Source organism: Pantherophis guttatus, chromosome 3 (genome assembly GCF_059756535.1).
Source record: "Pantherophis guttatus breed Tessera chromosome 3, ASM5975653v1, whole genome shotgun sequence".
Classification (NCBI taxonomy): domain Eukaryota; kingdom Metazoa; phylum Chordata; class Lepidosauria; order Squamata; family Colubridae; genus Pantherophis; species Pantherophis guttatus.
Genome location: NC_142065.1, coordinates 187,632,324 through 187,650,611, shown reverse-complemented (window position 1 = coordinate 187,650,611; position 18,288 = coordinate 187,632,324). Strand labels below are relative to the sequence as shown.

The following is an 18,288-nucleotide window of genomic DNA, read 5'->3' as shown; positions in this document are numbered from 1 at the left end:
TGCCACTTCGGTAAGTGAGATTTTTTTAAAAGCAGTCAGACTGCAAATGAAAACAACATAAAGACTAAGAAAGAAAACCTTGGATATACTTTTGAAAATAACTTTGATGCAACTAAAACAACTGTTTGGAACTGGTTTATGTATGCTTAGATATGTCCAATTTGTCACCCTCAAAAGCTTAAATGTTCCTGTGAAAGAAGACAACTAGCTTAAATAAGGGGATGTAATTTCAGTAATCTTCACAACTGCAACTGCCTGTGGTTCTGCCTCAAAAGGCAGTAATTTACTAGGGAAAATCCAGCACATTAGAATCACCACTGTAATTCAGAGAAACATACTTCAGATAACAATATAACACAGAGACAATTTCTGTGTTTCCTCTGAAATGTTTAGAAAGCTAAAACTGAGTAGTTAGTTGAACTGCAATGATTATAGTAGTTATATTACACACACACACACACACACACACACACACAGAGAGAGAGAGAGAGAGAGAGAGAGAGAGAGAGAGAGAGAGAGAGAGAGAGAGAGAGAGAGAGAGCTCTGATATCTTCCCATAAAATTTATTTTCAATTCCAGTCAGGAGAAGAATGAAGTAATATAATTAATTTGATCTAGTGGTTAAAGTACCAGGCTAGAAACTTGGACTGTGAGTTCAAATCCTGCCTCAGCCATGAAAGTCAGTTGGGTGACCTTGGGCCAATAAAGGTGGGATATAAACAAATAAACTCTTCTTTCATTTCCTTGTTGACTTTTATTTAACACCAAGATAGTACCAACCATTAGTTGGATAGATTCTTGTGCATAGCTATAACTAATAACAAATCAATTTAATTGGAACTTCACTTGTGGTCCTGGTCTTTAGTGCTTGTCAAAAGTGAAGAGATGAGAATGGCAAAAGACTTTATCAATTATTTTGCAGTATTCCTAACAAATCTATTTTGATTCATTTTTGGTGATTGTTATTAAATAATTTAGGTACTGAAGTTACGTTCTATTGCAGGGCTGCCAAATTTGAGGCCTGCGGGCTGGATGCGTCACATGCTGGCCACACCCACACCATTACATAGTTACTGTATATCCAGATATCTGTCACAAATATGTAATGGTGTCATTTGGATGGTGATGTCATAGATGATGTCACATATGTTTATTCATCACCGTTTCTACTGCTTCTACTGCTATAGATGTACACAACCCTCACATCCTGGACATAAACTGTTTCAACTCCTACCTTCAAAATGATGCTATAGAGCACACCAGAACAACTAGACACAAGAACAGTTTTTTTCCCGAATGCCATCACTCTACTAAACAAATAATTCCCTCAACACTGTCAAACTATTTACTAAGTCTGCACTACTATTAATCTTCTCATCGTTCCCACCACCCATCTCCTTCCACTTATGACTGTATGACTGTAACTTTGTTTCTTGTATCCTTACGATTTATATTGATATTGTTCCTGATTGCTTATTTGTACCCTATGGCTATCATTAAGTGTTGTACCTTATGATTCTTTTTTTTTATAATCAAACAAATAACATTTTCACTTGTATATTTAAACATTTATAACCCACCCTTCCCCCCTCCCCCCTCCCCCGACTTCCCAGAAGAAAAACAGGGTATAAGTTTTATCAAACATACGCTAAAATATGCTAAGTTAATGCAAGACTATAACTCCCTAGACCCCTTAACTCCCCTTCTACAAATTATTCATCAACCTCCCTTTAAACTCAAAATAACATATAATCCTTTAGGCCTAAGAGTTTTAAAAACATTAACAAACACTAATAGATCATTCAGAACCTAGAATTCTCGTAATACATCTGTAAGAAATTCTTAGTTCATTTTCTTAATCATTTTACTCTCCCTCCTACATTTATTCTCAAATATTTTTCTTAATTCAAATATTTTTTCTTAAACCTTAATTAATCATTGATTGAATTCTTAATTCATTTACTTAATCATTGTAATTAGTCATTAATACATCAATTATTAAACCAAAGAAAATTAATCTTCCCTTCTTCCTTTCTTTCTATATTTTTTCCAATCTTTCTTCCTCCCTCTTACTTTTATTTTAAGGAGGTTTTGATTTTCAACTGGGGGTTGATGTGTCTTTGAAACTTGCCCCTTTTTTGAAATCGTTTCCTCTGATTTGGAGCCCCCATATCGACTCTTCTTGCTTATATAATCAGTCAGTTCATAGAACGAAGAGTTAACTCGATGAGTTTGCAAAAAAAAGTCCAGTTGTTGCATTTCAATTAATTGTGTGAAAGCCTCTGCCAAATCTTCCAAAACCTCGTAGGGCTGATCAGTTTCTTCTTCTTTCTGCTCCAAATTATATTTTTGAAAAGTTCTGTCAGTTAATTCCACAAGGGCAGGAAGAAAGTTTGAAGATTCTTGAGAATCAGCCGAATCCAGTTTCTCTGTTTTAATCAAAATGTCTCCTTCATTGTCATTGTGCTTTCCTTCAAAAACATCCTCATTTACTTTTATATCCTCCACCAGCTCTATAAATTTTCGTTCCATGATTGCTGTAAAATTATTAATAATTGCCATTTGGTTATTCATGGCTTCCTTTATAAATTCTGTAAGGTCTCTGAAAAAATCCTCTTGGCTCTGTGAGTCAGTTCTCTGTGTCATTTCTGACGCCATTAAAGAGCTTCCACCACTTTCAGAAACTCCTTGCTTGGAAGCCATATTATTTTAAGAAATTTTTTCTTTTCAAAGCCAAAACATCTCTTAAACAACTTTCTCAATTTTTTTTTGTAGTTTATCAAGTAAGATAGTCTTTTCTACATCCAGCTCTCAAATCCCAGCAGCTTAAGTCCAGTCTCTAGGCACAAATCTGTTAACAAGCACTTAACTTTCATTTTCACTCCAGCCATAATGAAGACGCTTCCTCCTTCAGCTCAGCAAAATCAAGTAGAAATAATGTATCCCAGGAGTTAAGCAACATACTTGCAAAGGCTTGTTCTCCTGCTTCCGTTCTGCCTGCTTTTGGAATCAATTAGTCCTTGTTGACAGCAGAGTTGGTCGCCGGCGTCTAGCTCCATTTAAAATGGAGTCACCATGGATCTGGAGCTTCAGTGGGCTAAACGGGGAGCTCTCACCCTCCAAGCCCCTGGAATTGCTCCAGGGGCTCCCGGGGAGCTCTACCCTCGCCCACCGGCTCTCCTCTCCTTCTTCTCCCGAAGGAGAGGTTTTCAAGCCGTCTGACAGCTGATTAGCACTGTCAGAACGGCTCCAATGGAATTGCGGGGCTGGTGGTCTGAAAAGACCATCCGCGACACCGGCGGTGCCAACGGAAGTCTCGTACCTTATGATTCTTGATGAACGTATCTTTTCTTTTATGTGCACTGAGAGCGTATGCACCAAGACAAATTCCTTGTGTGTCCAATTACACTTGGCCAATAAATAATTCTATTCTATTCTATTCTATTCTATTCTATTCTATTCTATTCTATTCTATTCTATTCTATTCTATTCTATTCTATTCTATTGTGGGAACTCATTCGTCTCCTTGCTTTAACACAAGGAAATGTAATATTAATAAGCACAAAAACTCTCACAGTCTTCTTGATTTATTCACAAAAAATAAAATGTAATTCTTTGGTGGTCTGAGAACATATTTTCAGCTTGGTAAGAAGTGACAGCGGGAAGGAGAGCAGTGGAAAGCAGAAAGAAAAATTAGGTTTTGCGGTTGCTAGAAAACAAAAACAGAAGTCATTTTCTTAAAAAAGCTATTTGTTCTGAAATTATAAATTGCTATTTAGTAGTTGGCAATCTTAAGAATACAAATGGTAGTTTAAAAAGTAATATAATAAAATAGTTGGGAAAGTTCATCTATCTTGGCATGTTTTCACCTTAGACCTCTCTTGAGTGTTCAGATAAATATGTAGAATCTTCCAACTGGATAAAAAAAATACTGTAGGACACTGCACCTAGCACCCCTTCTTATTTAACTAAACCTTTATTCTGTCAGTTGATGTGAAGAGGAATTGTATTTGTATTTGCTTGAATTGGAGTGGAATGATATGCACAAGTCAGGTTGCTAAAAAAGGGTCACAGAAAAAGTGGTAAATACACAAACAGTTGTTTTTAGACTTCCAACTAAACACAAGAACATTGGAGGTTCAAGCAGTATGTTTGTCAGGTTCAAGCTCTTGTGCTTTCAGAACAAAATCTATTCGCAGTTTCAAGTGTTAGTATTAATTATATAATACAGTAGGGATTAAAGGTGAAGTATTTGAATAAGCCTCACCCTAAATTGGATGTTTTTCTCTGCATGGACTTCAGTTCCCAGGAATTTTGTTGTTGTTGTTAGTTGCGAAGTCATGTCTGACCCATCGCAACCCCATGGACAACATTCCTCCAGGCTTTTCTGTCCTCTATCATCCTCTGGAGTCCATTTAAGCTCATGCTGACTGCTTCAGTGATTCCATCCAGCCACCTCATTCTCTGTCGTCCCCTTCTTCTTTTGCCCTCAATTGTTCCCAGCATTAGGCTCTTCTCCAGCAAGTCTTTCCTTCTCATAACATGGCCAAAGTATTTTGAGTTTCATCTTCAGGATCTGGCCTTCTAAAGAGCAGTCAGGGTTGATTTCCTCTAGGACTTTCCTCTAGGATTTCCTCTAGGTTGGATCACCTTGCAGTCCAAGGGACTCGCAGGAATCGTTTCCAGCACCATAGTTCAAAAGCCTCAATTCTTTGGCGCTCAGCCTTTCTTAGAGTCCAACTTAGCCACTTTAGTCATGGCTGAGAATTCTGGGAGTTGATGTGCACACATCTGGATGATGACTGATCTGAAAAGGGCTTCAGCTTTGACTGAAAGATCAATGGTTATTAGCAGTGATGGGATTCAGCTGGTTCGGGATGGTTTGGCTAAACCAGTTGTTAAATTGGTGGCTGGCACCACCTCTCCCCTCGCCTCCCCTCCCCACCCCACCCTGCCCCTTCCAGGAGTCTCCATGCGCCCCATTTTGGCTCCCTGGTAAGTACAGCCTACTAGTCCAAAATGAGGTACGGGCCCCCTCGGCACAGACCATTTTTGCCCCCAGGAGGCTGCAGGGAGGCCTACTAGGCCCAAAATGGGGCACAGGGGTGTGTGATGCCCCCCTGTGTCCCATTTTTGCTCCCAGGGGGGTGCAGGAGGCTGAGTGCTGCCTGTCACACCCCTTGGCAACACCCACCATGGCAACGCCCACCTAGCCGGTCATTAGGGCAGAGAACCGGTTGTTAAATTATTTGAATCCCACCACTGGTTATTAGTCTTGCATTAAGAAGGTCTTTTAAGATGAAGGTGGCTGTTACTATAATAGCCGCAAGAGAAGCTGAATCAGGCAAATGGGGAGACAGCATACAGATAGTGAAGAACGATAGTGTCAGTAGAAAAGTTTATGGTTGTAAGATTATTGAAAGTAGACTGGCAACAATAGAAACAGCACAGAAGAAGCAGGAATAGGGAGTTTTGGGTGCCTGTGGTGGGCTGCACTGAAGGGCTTTTTAGCGTCCTCATGGCTCCTGTGCTGCAAATTGCCTAGATGTGAAGTTGTTTTGAATGTTGTTAAGAGGAACACATAGGCTTAGGACTGGAAGGATTGGAGTATCCTTCAAACTAGGTTTCTTACTCTAGATCAAAGAATCACATAATCCTGTTGTGAAGTATCTTTCATAACATCCAATGTCAACAGGGCTAATATCATGCAACCAGCCTGCTGCTCTTACTTTAAAAGGCATTGTCAAGTTAGAAGAATAATTTGATTTAGTGACAGAGCCATTTTGTTTTGAGTTAGTTAAGAACATTTGCTCCTTTCATATACAGGCACTTTTACTTCCTTAAATTGTTTTATGATTAGGAGAATTAGCCCTGATTAAAATGAAAAAATCATTTGGGATTTGTGTATTTTCCCCCCCTCCCCTTCAGCTTTTAGGTGGAGTTTGGGGAGTCTGCCACTCTATAACCCTTGAGGTCTGCATTGTAAGGCTTTGTATCCCTAATTTGCTTTTGCTCACAGCTGAATGAAATTTTGGAGACTTCAAGCATGAGTCATAGCTGGCGCCCAGTTTCTCCAGTGATGAAGCAAAGCAGAGGAGAAATATGCCTGCACTAGAAAGAGTGGTTCTCTTTATGTGGAGGCATTAGCAGGATAAAGAAGTTAGTTTCTGGCTACTACAGAATAGTCATATTTTTTGTTTGCTTCCATCATCTTACTACCATGGAGTTTCCTCTATATGTTTTTTCTCATAAGGTAGACTTCTATGTTCAATCTGTTCTCACTGCAGTTATAATGTGTTTCCTACTTTAAACTAACGAGAAATGGTGCCATCAACTTTCATTCATCGTAGTCATAAAATGGTCTAGAACTTTGGGCCAAAGCTGATCTCAACATGTCCCATATACTACCCTGTTTCCCTGAAAATAAGACCCAACCGGAAAATAAGCCCTAGCATGATTTTTCAAGATGCTGGTAATATAAACCCTACCCCCCAAAATAAGCCCCAGTTAAGATCATCAGCCAGATGGACACAATTAGTACTGTATTTCCCCCCAAAATAAGACCTAACCAGAAAATAAGCCCTAATGCAACTTTTGGAGAAAAAAATAATATAAGACCCGGTCTTATTTTCAGGGAAACATGGTACATGAGGATTAGTTTGGTAGCTTGGACATACAAAATGTCAAGTATTTCAAAAATGATGAAAATGAATAACATAATATGCTATTAATTTTATTTAACAGTAATAATAACAGACTTTACTACCAAATAGCCACTTGTGAAAGAGAACCACTTCACTTTGGATACTTACCTTACATAGTTTTTCATTAGCCAAGAGAACATTGGTACTTGGTTTTATTACTGGGATGTTATGCAATATTTGTTCAAGATCCTATCTTAATCGTATTATCCTAATATAATTTAGGACACCCATCCTAGAACTTCCTATACCCTGGTTTATTTTTCTTCTCTATCCTTGGTGAGCAGATAGATCTTACTATTCTTTGGTCCTTTCTCCTTCCTTCCTTCCTCCCTCCCTCCCTCCCTCCCTCCCTCCCTCCCTCCCTCCCTCAGAAAGGCTTACTTATCTGATGACCCAAAAGCACTTTTTCCAAAAGCCAACTGGACTTGGTTTTATTTGTTGAAAATGTTTTGCTTCTCATTCAAGAAGCTTCTTCAGCTCTAAGAAGTTGAGTTCTTACAACTGAAGAAGTTTCTTGGGTGAGAAGTGAAATATTTTCAAAGAAAAAAACCCTAAGTTACCTTTTGGAAAAAGCACCCTTGGGACAACCATGACCTGGATGACTGAGAATCTCCAGAGACATTTGCTTATCTGATGGCTTCTTGCTTCTTGACTGACAGAGAGATCCTCACAATTGGGTAGCATGACCCAATCCCCCTCCTCAGTTACCTCCTCCTTCCTTCCTCTCTGGAAGGTCCAGCCTCCTTTCCCATTTTCTTTGCCTAAGCCTCCACTGCCCATGCCTGGAGAGTCCAGTGCCATCTCAAAAGCAACTGGCACCAGAGAGTGAAAGAGCAGGCAAGAGTTCCCAAGGCTGGTGCTGTTTGGTGCGAGAAGTCCTGGGGCATTGACTACATAGCTTGGTTAATGAGGCCTGACAATTGCAAGAAGACCTGATGGTTAGGCTAAGGCAGATTGCTATACCACTCTTCTTTTTGGAGATCTGACAGTGTTGTCAGTCCCCAAACAGCACTATAACAGTTTGCAGAAAATGACCTGGAGGACAGCATATGGATCATAAATCTGAGTCTTCGTCTAATTCCATTATCTTGAATCCTGACAGCAGAAACCTTCCTTAACAAAAATTTACCACAGATTGAAGCTTCACCTTCTCCTAAACTAAGCTATGGCCCTGATCAGATCAGATCTGCTGGAAATAGTGGATTGATCTAATAAATTTCAACATTAAGATTTAAAGGCTTTGATCTATTTTATATGAGGCACAACTTTCTCCGTGTGATGAATCCCAGATGGATTGGATTTCAGTTCTGCAATTCCTAGTTACTGCAGTTTAATCCACAACATCTACAATCTGTGGAGAGTGTTTTCTTTCTGGATGAAAACATTTGCCTTACAAGTCATGCTTTAGTGTGTTTCTCCAGTACCACAAACCTAGCCATTATCTTTCTGAAGTTTATAATTGTTTTTATACTATAACTATAGAGTTATAATTGTTTTTATAACTAAAGATTGTTTTCAATATTTTCAAACTTTGGGAACTTTCACAGCTATAAACACAGAGTGTTCCGGAATCAAAATCATACTGTAGGAGGATAAGCAGCAGAAACCATTTCTAATGCTGTTTGACAGATCTTTGCAAACACTCTAAGCAACATGGAACAAAGAAAACTCTTGGATGATTTGTACAAAAACCTCTTTCCTTGATGTTCAGCCTGATTCTTACTACTATTCAAACAAGTGTGTATGTGCATTTTCTATCACAATACTACCACAAATGTCTTCAACATGGGTTAGTCAACAACTTGCAAAATCCCAGTTTGTGCTCATATTTAGGTGCCATATCATATTCTTAATCCTGTAAACTCTAGAACCAATAGGAAAGAGGATTATGAGAGCTGGCTGTTCTAAAAACAAATTCAGCCCTCTGTATCTGACTTGGTTGAGAGACTGAATGCAGTGAAAACTGCCCTGCAGTTTCTCAACAGTTTGCTCTCTCTGTGAAAGGGACTTGTTTTTTTTAACTTATTCCCAGGGCGCTTGAAAATTCCTGTTGAATTTGTCTTGTCATGGGTGGTGTTTTTGAACATTATTTATTGTTGGAGGTGGTGGATGGTATGATTATCAGTATCACTGTTTTCTGTTACAAAGGTTTCCATCACTCAGAGGCCTGTCGAGTTGCTGATATTTTCCAATATGGAAAAAAAATGCAGCAAAAAGCATTCTGTAATGAAAACATGCCTGTAGATTCATCCAAATGTGAGAAATCGGAGGGACTGGCTACAGATTGCTGGAGACAGAAATGCAGAGTCACAAACTGCACACCATCCGCACAGCCTTTAAATAGAAGTAGTGCAAAAACATTTGTTTCCATCTATGAGCATTTCACGGAAATTCTCTTCTCCTTAGAAACAATTTCAAAACCAAATTCTCTTTCATCTAATGCCATGATGGCAAACCTATGGAATGCGTGCCAGAGGTGCCATGCAGCGCCCACTCTGTGGGCACATGAACCATTGCCACAGTTTAGCTCCGCTGAGCATGTGTGCGCAGCTCCCGCCAGCCAGCTGGTCTTCAGGTCTCTGCTGCACATGTGGGGGAGCAAGTGCGGGGGGTGCATGTGCATGCATGGGGGGCATGCATGCATGTGGGGGCCCATGCATGCATGCAGGGGGCAGCACGCACATATGTGAGGGTGGGGTGGTGCACATGCATGGGGCCTGCACATGCATTGCGGTTTGGGCACTCGGTCTGGAAAAGGTTAGCCATTACTGAACTAATGGATCAGATTCGACAGAGATTTGACAGATTTTTAAATTAATTTTTTGCTAGTTTACAGAAAGCATGTGAAAGAGGCAGGAAGTCTTGCAAACTACTGTTGCCACCAATGTCCGTATATGTCCCAACAGCTTGTTAAGTCTCCAGTTTCCTTGTATTGCACAAAAGATGTGCCAAAGATTTCCATATATATATATATATTACATAAGCAAGTAGAAAAGTCTTTGAGCAACCAGGAAAGAAGTTGCCAATCATGTGAAGGTTCGTTTCATTTCTGATAATCACGATAGAAACCATCTTCATGTTACTTTCCATGCAGTATGGAGAGATCAGAGACATCAAGGGTCTGGCCTGCATGCCTCATTTTTCTAAAAATCTCCTAACTTTTCAATCTTAAAGCAGTTGGCGATGCTAGTGGGAAATGTTGAGAGTTGGTCTCAAATGTGTCTGGAAAGTTTCAAGTTGCAGAAAGTTGACACAAGTCATGCAAACATAATACAGTGCAGAAGATTCCCCAACGTCCCTTATTCTATCATAGAATAGAGAAGAACAATCTTGACACTGTATTTTTATTGATGCATCCTAGGATTGCATTTGCTTTCCTTGAACCCATAATTGCACTGTTCGTTCATATTCACCAAACTGTCATAATTCTCCTCTCATGTACTTATGCCCAGTATTCTTTCCCTTTCATTCTGAGTATCACAGTTTAGGAAGGACCATGACAAACTGGAGAATCTGCAAAGGAGAATAACCAATATAATTACTAGAACAGAGCATTTCAGAGAATGTTTGTACTTAAACAGAGACTGAATAGTCAACTTTTGGTGATATTGGTTTCACATAATGGGCAAGATGTAGGAATAGACACTTCCAAAATCCTTTCAATCTCTACATTCAATGATTCTATGAACCAAGGATTACATCAAAAATATCCTGGCTAGTCAGAGACTGTAACATTTAGTTGACAATGGAAGTCTGAAACAAGAAGGTAACTTTTGCCAACAATGAATGTCATTGTAGTTCAACGTGGAAGAGAAGAACATTGCCTGGTAATGCAGAGATGATTTTACTTTTTCTTTATTTGGATTAAGAGTAGCAAAAGTTCTTTGTTCACCCTTAAAGACCATCATGCAATCAAAATATAATTGAACATAATCACACATCATAGCCTTCAACATGAGGCCCATGGAGCTTGTTGCTCACAAATACCTTCCTGGCTCCTTCCACACTCTCTCATAGTTTACAATTTAAAATGATAATTTTAAAAGGTGCAAGCTGGATCATTGCAAATCAGATATCACTTTTGTTTTCAAGTACTGTATGCTTTCGGCTTTGGTATTAATCTTTCTTGGAAAATAAAGTTGAACATGGACTGATTGGGCTCCTGATTTTCTTAATTAGCCTGTAGATGGCTTTATGGTTTTCTAATAATTTAAGGAAATTATTGTTAGGAAACATATATCATATAAATTATTAGGAAAACAAAAACTTATATGTTGACTATAATCTGTTGTCTGGACCAGGTTACTGAATCCTCAATGCTGCCCAAAAGGTCCTTCACTTTTGAAAAGATGCTTTCTGTTCTAGGATATGTTAATTTTGTTCTGCTATGAGACAAAATTAATTGCTAAAACTAATGTCATTTGGTGGCTGACTCAACAATAGCTGGTGATTCCTTAGGGTATATTTAATAGCTAGAAATGACAAGACAAGCAAGGTTCAGTTTGACATTGTCACAAGCAGGAAGCTAGCAATGAGTAAGGCCCATCATTTATTCTCATTGTCTAATTGCTCTTATATGCAGAAATCCAAATAGGATCTGCTACTCAGAATATGAGCAAGTGTCTCTTGAAATTAAATCTTAATTATGTTTTGTGATTGTCTCTCTTATTTCTAGCAATGCATGTAATACAGTGGTGAAATCCAATTTTTTTTCCTACTGGTTCTGTGGGCGTGGCTTCGTCGGCGTGGCTTGGCTTGGTGGGCAAGGCTTGGTGGGTGTGGCAGGGGAAGGATACTGCAAAATCCCCATTCCCTCCCTACTCCTGGGGCCAGCCAGAGGTGGTATTTGCCAGTTCTCCGAACTGCTCAAATTTCCGCTACAGGTTCTCCAGAAGCTGTCAGAACCTGCTGGATTTCACCCCTGATGTAATGGCCATTTTGAATGGTTTTGTATTCTATAACTGTTCAAATGGCCATTACACATATTCCTATGTACTGTAACTATTTTACTAGTGGGCCTTTTAATCAAATCAACTCCTTCACTTTATAAAAAAGTTTAGGATAGTAATTGCAGAATAGCAGTGGATAGCAGATAAAGAATGAAAGTGTAGGCTCAAACCATATCCTAACATGGCACATTAGCAATGATGTTGGCCCTTGAGAACAAAGGGGCATATTTTTCATGCACATAATTCTGATTCGTAGGAGACCTTACAAGCAATGATGCCTGCTTAATGTCTATAGCAACTTTCACTCTTATAACAAAATTAATTACAGTGGCAGAGCCAAGGCTCCAGTGAACAAGTCATACTGTTTTTCAAGTTGATTTGCCAAGCAACTTATATGTTTTTAACTTTTTGCAACCTGACAACTCATTTATTTTATTTTATTTTCCTTAAGACTGCTCTATAACACAAGTGACTCACTAAGATAATGGAGCTCAGCAGCAGGGGATCATGGGCCTGTCAGATGCCTGGTACATCTTCTTTGAAGAGAATATATGTAGCTCACGGTTGAACTATGGAGTCCTTGGTGCTCTCTGAGCTTGGTTGTTTGCTTGCAGATGAAAATGGAGTTTGCTCCCTTGACTTGTCAGTTTTGGTGGGAATATGTTTTTTCCCTTTGTAGTTCCTTGATTAGGGTTTTGTTTTGTTTTTTTTCCTTGAGTGTTTGGCTACTGTTAATCCCTGCTTATCTAGATGTTGACTGCTGGAGTGGATGTGTTTTGGCCTTTTTGCTTCCTTCTTAAATTTGTTATTGCTTCTTTTGAATCTAGTATATGTCAATGTGTCTACAATGGTTGATTTGTCAGAATGCAAGGTTTTTGGATTTAGTTTGGTCTAGGATGTTATTGTTTCCCAGTTGGAACTATGGATAAGTCTGTTCATGTGTTACCAAATAAATGACTTTTCATTGTGTTTTCTGACTACTAGTTGGTGTTCATGGATACACTGTACTAGTCTTGTGTTTGTCGCACATAGTAGCTGTTACACTGCTAGAAATACAGTAAAGCACAGTCACCTGGACATCACATTTTCTTTGGTTTGCTGAACCAATCAACAAACAAGAAGTTTCTTCATTTGTCTGTGTAGGCCCACATACACAATTGGTGGACTGCATTTATCTTCATAGGTGGTTAGATTTTGAGCTGAAAGCAACCAAACAGAATATATTTGAGCCTCCCATCTCTAGTGCAGAGGATTCAAACACAAATTCATAGCCAATTACTGAGCACACCACACAAAATCAGTCATTGGTACCTTGTGTTTTGTTTAGTAACCTCAGTAATAAATCAGGTATTTTTTGGTTTCTTGAATCACATGCTGTCTGATATTGTATGTGTTCCTTTCCATTGGATTATGGTCAACGAGGAGGAGGAGATGCGTTGCATTTATGTCTTCTCTTTTCTCTGAGAGCTGTGTACAGACTCCAACTGCAGGTTTCAGCAAAAATTATATAACTGTATTGTTGATCTTTAAAAGTTAGAGTACTTGAAAAATAACAGAACACCTATAATCATTTGTTACATGCACAGGTAGAATCTCATAAAAACATGCAAGATTTTGGATGAGATTTTAGCAATTTGGAGGGAGGTTTGAACCTTACTTTATATATTCATTGACACTCAAGCCATATTACAAGATTGATGTCTAATTCCTGAGGAAATTATAAATAAGGAAGGCAGGTTTTTTTTCGTTTACCTGAACTTGAACTCTTCAAGTACATTTTAAAAATATTTTGAACAATTCTGGAGAACTCAAAAGCTTATTTAATGCTTTGCAGTACAGTTAGTTCTAATAATATATTATTCCAGTTTATATCTAGCTTATATAAGGAACAATAGTCTCAATAGATTGCAGCATCAAGTCAAGATTGGATGGGCTGGGACACTAAATTAGGTTGGTCCTGGATGAGACATTGTCAGAGAATCTCAGAAGGCAGCAGCAGCAAACCAGTATTGCTGCCTGGAAAACCAAATGGCTGCATCTACGTGGTCACCTTACCCATCTTTTATGGCACAGGAATTGAATAGTCCATTCTCTAATACCTATATCATATATAATATACCATATCATCATCATCTGCAAAGACTGCATGTAATTAATTAAATACAAACATTTCAACGTAATAAAATTAGAATAGAGAAGTCAACCTAAGTGCAATTATCTAATATAACTATAGTATTTAACCAATAGCAGAGAATCATGGTTACTGATTAGAAGACAGGTTAGAAGGCAGTTACTGGTTAATAGAGCAGTATCATGGTTAGAAGGGAAAATACTAGATTTGCCTACCAGGCCATTCTCCTTCTAATATAATATTATTTCCCTGTCAAATAAAAAAGCAGGATAAGAGCATGTGCAAATTTTCTTCCACAAAATCTTCCTTTGAGTAAATGAAGAGCATTGAGTCTAGGAATTATGAAAACTCTTTTAGAAAATGGATATAAAATGTTGTTAAAACAATTAGCAAAGCATAACAATCTTCCCATCAACTATTCCATACAAGGAAGAATGGCCTTTCAGGTCTCTCTGTACATAACAATATCTAAATAACACTATTTCACAGTAATATGTTTGATGTCTCTGATAGATAAACAAAGCCATAATAAACCACTAAAAATGCTGTTTTGTTCTACAGTTATGTTGTTTAACTTTGTCATACAATATCCGGACATAATTTTCACTGTTCTGTAGCTTGTGTTTTTTAAATCTATGCAAGAGCTCATAGCAAAGTAATTGGTGCCTTGGCTGACTGAGTGTGTTTATCTGACAGGATAGTGCCATCAGCTGGCCAATTCAATTATGGTGAATTTCACTGAGAAATTCAGAGAAGTGCACATTATCAAATATAAACTGAATTATATATGGGTGTTTGGGGTCAAAAATGTGGAACTGAACAACTAAATACAATTCTCTGTCCTGTTGGGTAAAGTTGATCTGGACTTTTGATCTCAATCACTAGTTACTATGTTCAGAACTGCTAGTTCGTGGTTCATTCTTACATGTAGCATCATGTACTGTGTGGAATCAAACTAAGCTAATCTCTACCTGTTGCATAATTTATTTGGGAGCTAAGGGGGAAACCTTTCAAACTTCTTTTTAAAACGCAAGGGAAATTGGGAAGCCCAGGGTAAGAAAAATAATAATAAAAACTAAAATGTTTTTGCTACATTTAGAACTAGTCTTCTTCTACTGCTAGACAAGAAACATACACAGATTGAAGTGCATACCTGAAAAAGATAGAACTATAGGCAACCTAATATGGAAAAGTGCACTTTAGAAATGGAATAGGAAAAAACACCAACTCTAATATTGTTTGGAGTGATTGGAGGATTAATAGTGGTGATGTCATCCATTTTTGTTGTCTAGAAACACTTGTCTGCTCATTCTTCTGATGGCCAAGTTAGCAGTTCAATGAAGTCCTCAGTCACAATGCTACTGGCATAGGCAATTCTATTTGTGTGAACCCATTCATGATCCTTTGTAAGACAGTTGATTACTTGATTAGTGTTGTGTAAAATCAGTCTGTAATGGTGGCTTAAGTAAAAACAAATAAACAAAAACAAAGAAGAGAAAAACCATAGTTTAACTTGGTGCTTAAAACCGGTCTTTGTAGATCTGAGGAAAAGATGCTGAAAACTGAATTGGCTTCATTAGATTAAAAGGAAACAACTCTTTCATGAGGAAAGCTTATGATGTCTGTGGCTTTTTAGTGCAAAAAAAAATATGAGTAAATGGGTACTGTTAGAGGTGTCTAATACCATGCATGATAGAGAAAATTAATAGGGTGTTTTTCCCCCTCTCCTTCCTTTAAGATATTACAACAAAGAGTCATCGGATGAAATTAATTAATGGGCCATTTAGCTTCTCTTCTTGAAGCCAAGTGGATGTTATTACCTCATGCAATCAGATTGTGTCCAAAGACCTCTTCCTTAGAAAATTTTATGTGAACCATGTGGCTGTCTGGGAGGGAGGAGCTATACTCTATGGATTTCATTAATATTCAGATATATGTCACTATCATGTTGGTGGAAATTTTGATATGAAAACCAATGTGATGTAGTGGCAAGGATCAGGAATATAGAATAAGAGCAAGGGGACCCAGTTTTAGGTCCCACTGTAGCTAACGTACAGGAACTCTTGTCTCCCAGATTTTGGGTAATAAAATGAAAAGAACGTTTGGCAGAAAGAAAGACAGAAGTTGAACAAATACCGTATTTTTCGGAGTATAAGACACACCGGAGTATAAGACGCACCTTAGTTTTTGGGGAGGAAAATAGGGGAAAAAAATTCTGCCTACCAGGTATTCATCTGGCTAGCGTCCTTAGTTAGGTCAGCTTTAGCACATTAGTTCACTCGCTGGTTTTGAGGTTGAGGTTGGTTGGGTCTAAAAAACAGCTTCTAAAGCACAGATGATCGTCAGAGGAAGCAGCAATTAGAAAAGTAGGCAAAGCATGGAAAATCACTCACAGTTGGGGCTGAAAAACAGCTTCAAAAGCACAGCTGATCATCAGAGGGAGCTCCAGTGACTAAAGCAAGTGAAGCACGAAAGGGGTAAGAGAAGGCAGCAGCTGTTCTGGGTAGCCATTTTGGGCACCACGCATTGCGTTTTCAGCCTCCAAATGCATCGTGTCTTTGGGCGGCGATCGGCAGCGATGTGCTTTGGTGATCGCCACAGCCTTGAAGGGCTCTCAAACAGAGCATTTGGAGGCTGAAAATGCAACTCGCGGAGCCCAAAAACATAAGAGGACACATGGAGGCCGGCGGGTGGGGGGCGGCTGGTGGGCGGGATTACATTCAGAGTATAAGACACACCCAAATGTTCAGCCTCTTTTAGGAGGGAAAAAAGTGTGTCTTATACTCCAAAAAATACGGTATGTCAAATATGGCTCTGCTCCATATTCATATGTTGGGATAATCATTAAGGTAATATAAATACAATAAATCATCCATTCAACCAGCAAACCTGAATCTGTTTAGAGGCTCTTAAAGCTGTTGTCCTTTTCCAACAGAGACTATGCTTGGTAATAATTGTAGGATTCATCTCATACTGTCACTCTATTTGTAAGAGAGAAAAAGCTATTGCTATAACTGACAGTAGATGCCTGTCATGGTGATCAGTATTATTTCTCCTTCTTAGTGACCTTGAAGCACCTATGAACTACCATTCCCACAACTCTTATCCAGCACATGCACTTCAGATTGAGAAAGGATGGATTAGATACACTAACTTGGTCACATTTCCATGCCATAACCTGTGCTGTGGTATCTGGACAGTTGTTGCATGATAAGAAAGCCTTAAAGCTCTCCCAATGAGCAAACAACCAGTCTCCCAAACAAATACATAGATAGAGAATAGTACACTCTTCTATTGGAGTAGTGTATGGTCCAGCCATATCACCATAGCAACAAGACACAGACCACTAATAACTCCATGCAAGATTTCCAGATCATTGTTCTCATTGCATCAGCAGTTCAAAGGCCCAGATGATTTAAGGGCCAAAAATAGTCACTCCAAATCAAGTTAATCCATCTGGAATGTGACAGATTGCAGAAGCTGCCAATGATTGTTGATCAAAGGAAACTCCTCATTTCTCTGCATGAGGGATTCGAACAACAGAGGAAAAGAGAGTGCTTTGTGGAACTGCAAAATTAAAAATGAAACAAAGAACCTAAAGGGAGTCCAGCTTTGATATTGATACCATGGATTTTAGAATTTATTTACTCTTATTTCTTTTAACCCTTAGAGAGTCTCTCAAACCTGCTCTTAGAAGCACACAGGAACACTGAATTAAATAAACAGGAGAGAAAATAAGATCCAGACACTGACTTATCAACTTTCTTGTAAAATGTGATCCTGCACTGGCCAAGCTATTGAGGAGGAAGGTTGGAACAATAAAATACTGGAGTAGAGAATACACTGATTAGCTTTCCCATACTTGGGGGGGAAAAGCACTTTGAAAAAAGGGAACTCAAACTTGTCTTCAAAGGTTCAGGTCAAAAAAACATGCAAGGTATCTACAGGAAATATTTTTCCTGTATTTTTCCTATATTTTTGTATCTTTTTTTTTTTTTTTTTTGCAAATGCAAAAAAAAAGTGATTGTACTTTTTTGGGGATATAGGAAGAATCTGAGAGTGGTTGATTAAGGGAAGAACCAGCTAAAGAAGTTAGCTTATTTATTTATTTATTTATTCATTCATTCATTCATTCATTCATTCATTCATTCATTCGATTTATATGTCGCCCTTCTCCGGAGACTCAGGGCGGCTTACAATGCATTAAGCAATAGCCTTCATACTTTTGTATATACCTGCTTAGTAGGGCTTTTTGGGCCCCCCTAAGCGGTGTTCTATTTTATACAAAGTCAGCTTATTGCCCCCGCAAACCGGGTCCTCATTTTATCTACCTCGGAAGGATGGAAGGCTGAGTCAACCTTGAGCCTGGTGAGAATTGAACTCACAGTAATTGCAGGCAGCTGGCAGCTAAGTGCTACTTTAACAGCAGTTTAGTCTGCTGCGCCACCAAGGCTTGACCAACATGATTACATATTACTACACCAAGGGTCAGCAGCTTGAATGG

At 38.7% G+C, this 18,288-nt stretch overlaps 1 long non-coding RNA gene across 1 annotated transcript; it reads right to left on the bottom strand.

Annotated features, from left to right (window-relative positions):
• Positions 1 to 10,080: 10,080 nt before the first annotated feature.
• Positions 10,081 to 13,104, bottom strand: LOC148114942 (uncharacterized). Its single transcript, XR_015733422.1, has 3 exons — positions 12,965 to 13,104; positions 12,726 to 12,852; positions 10,081 to 10,217 (listed from the first exon to the last, which is right to left on the bottom strand). It is a non-coding gene; the product is annotated as an uncharacterized LOC148114942 (long non-coding RNA).
• Between the last annotated feature and the right edge of the window lie 5,184 nt (positions 13,105 to 18,288).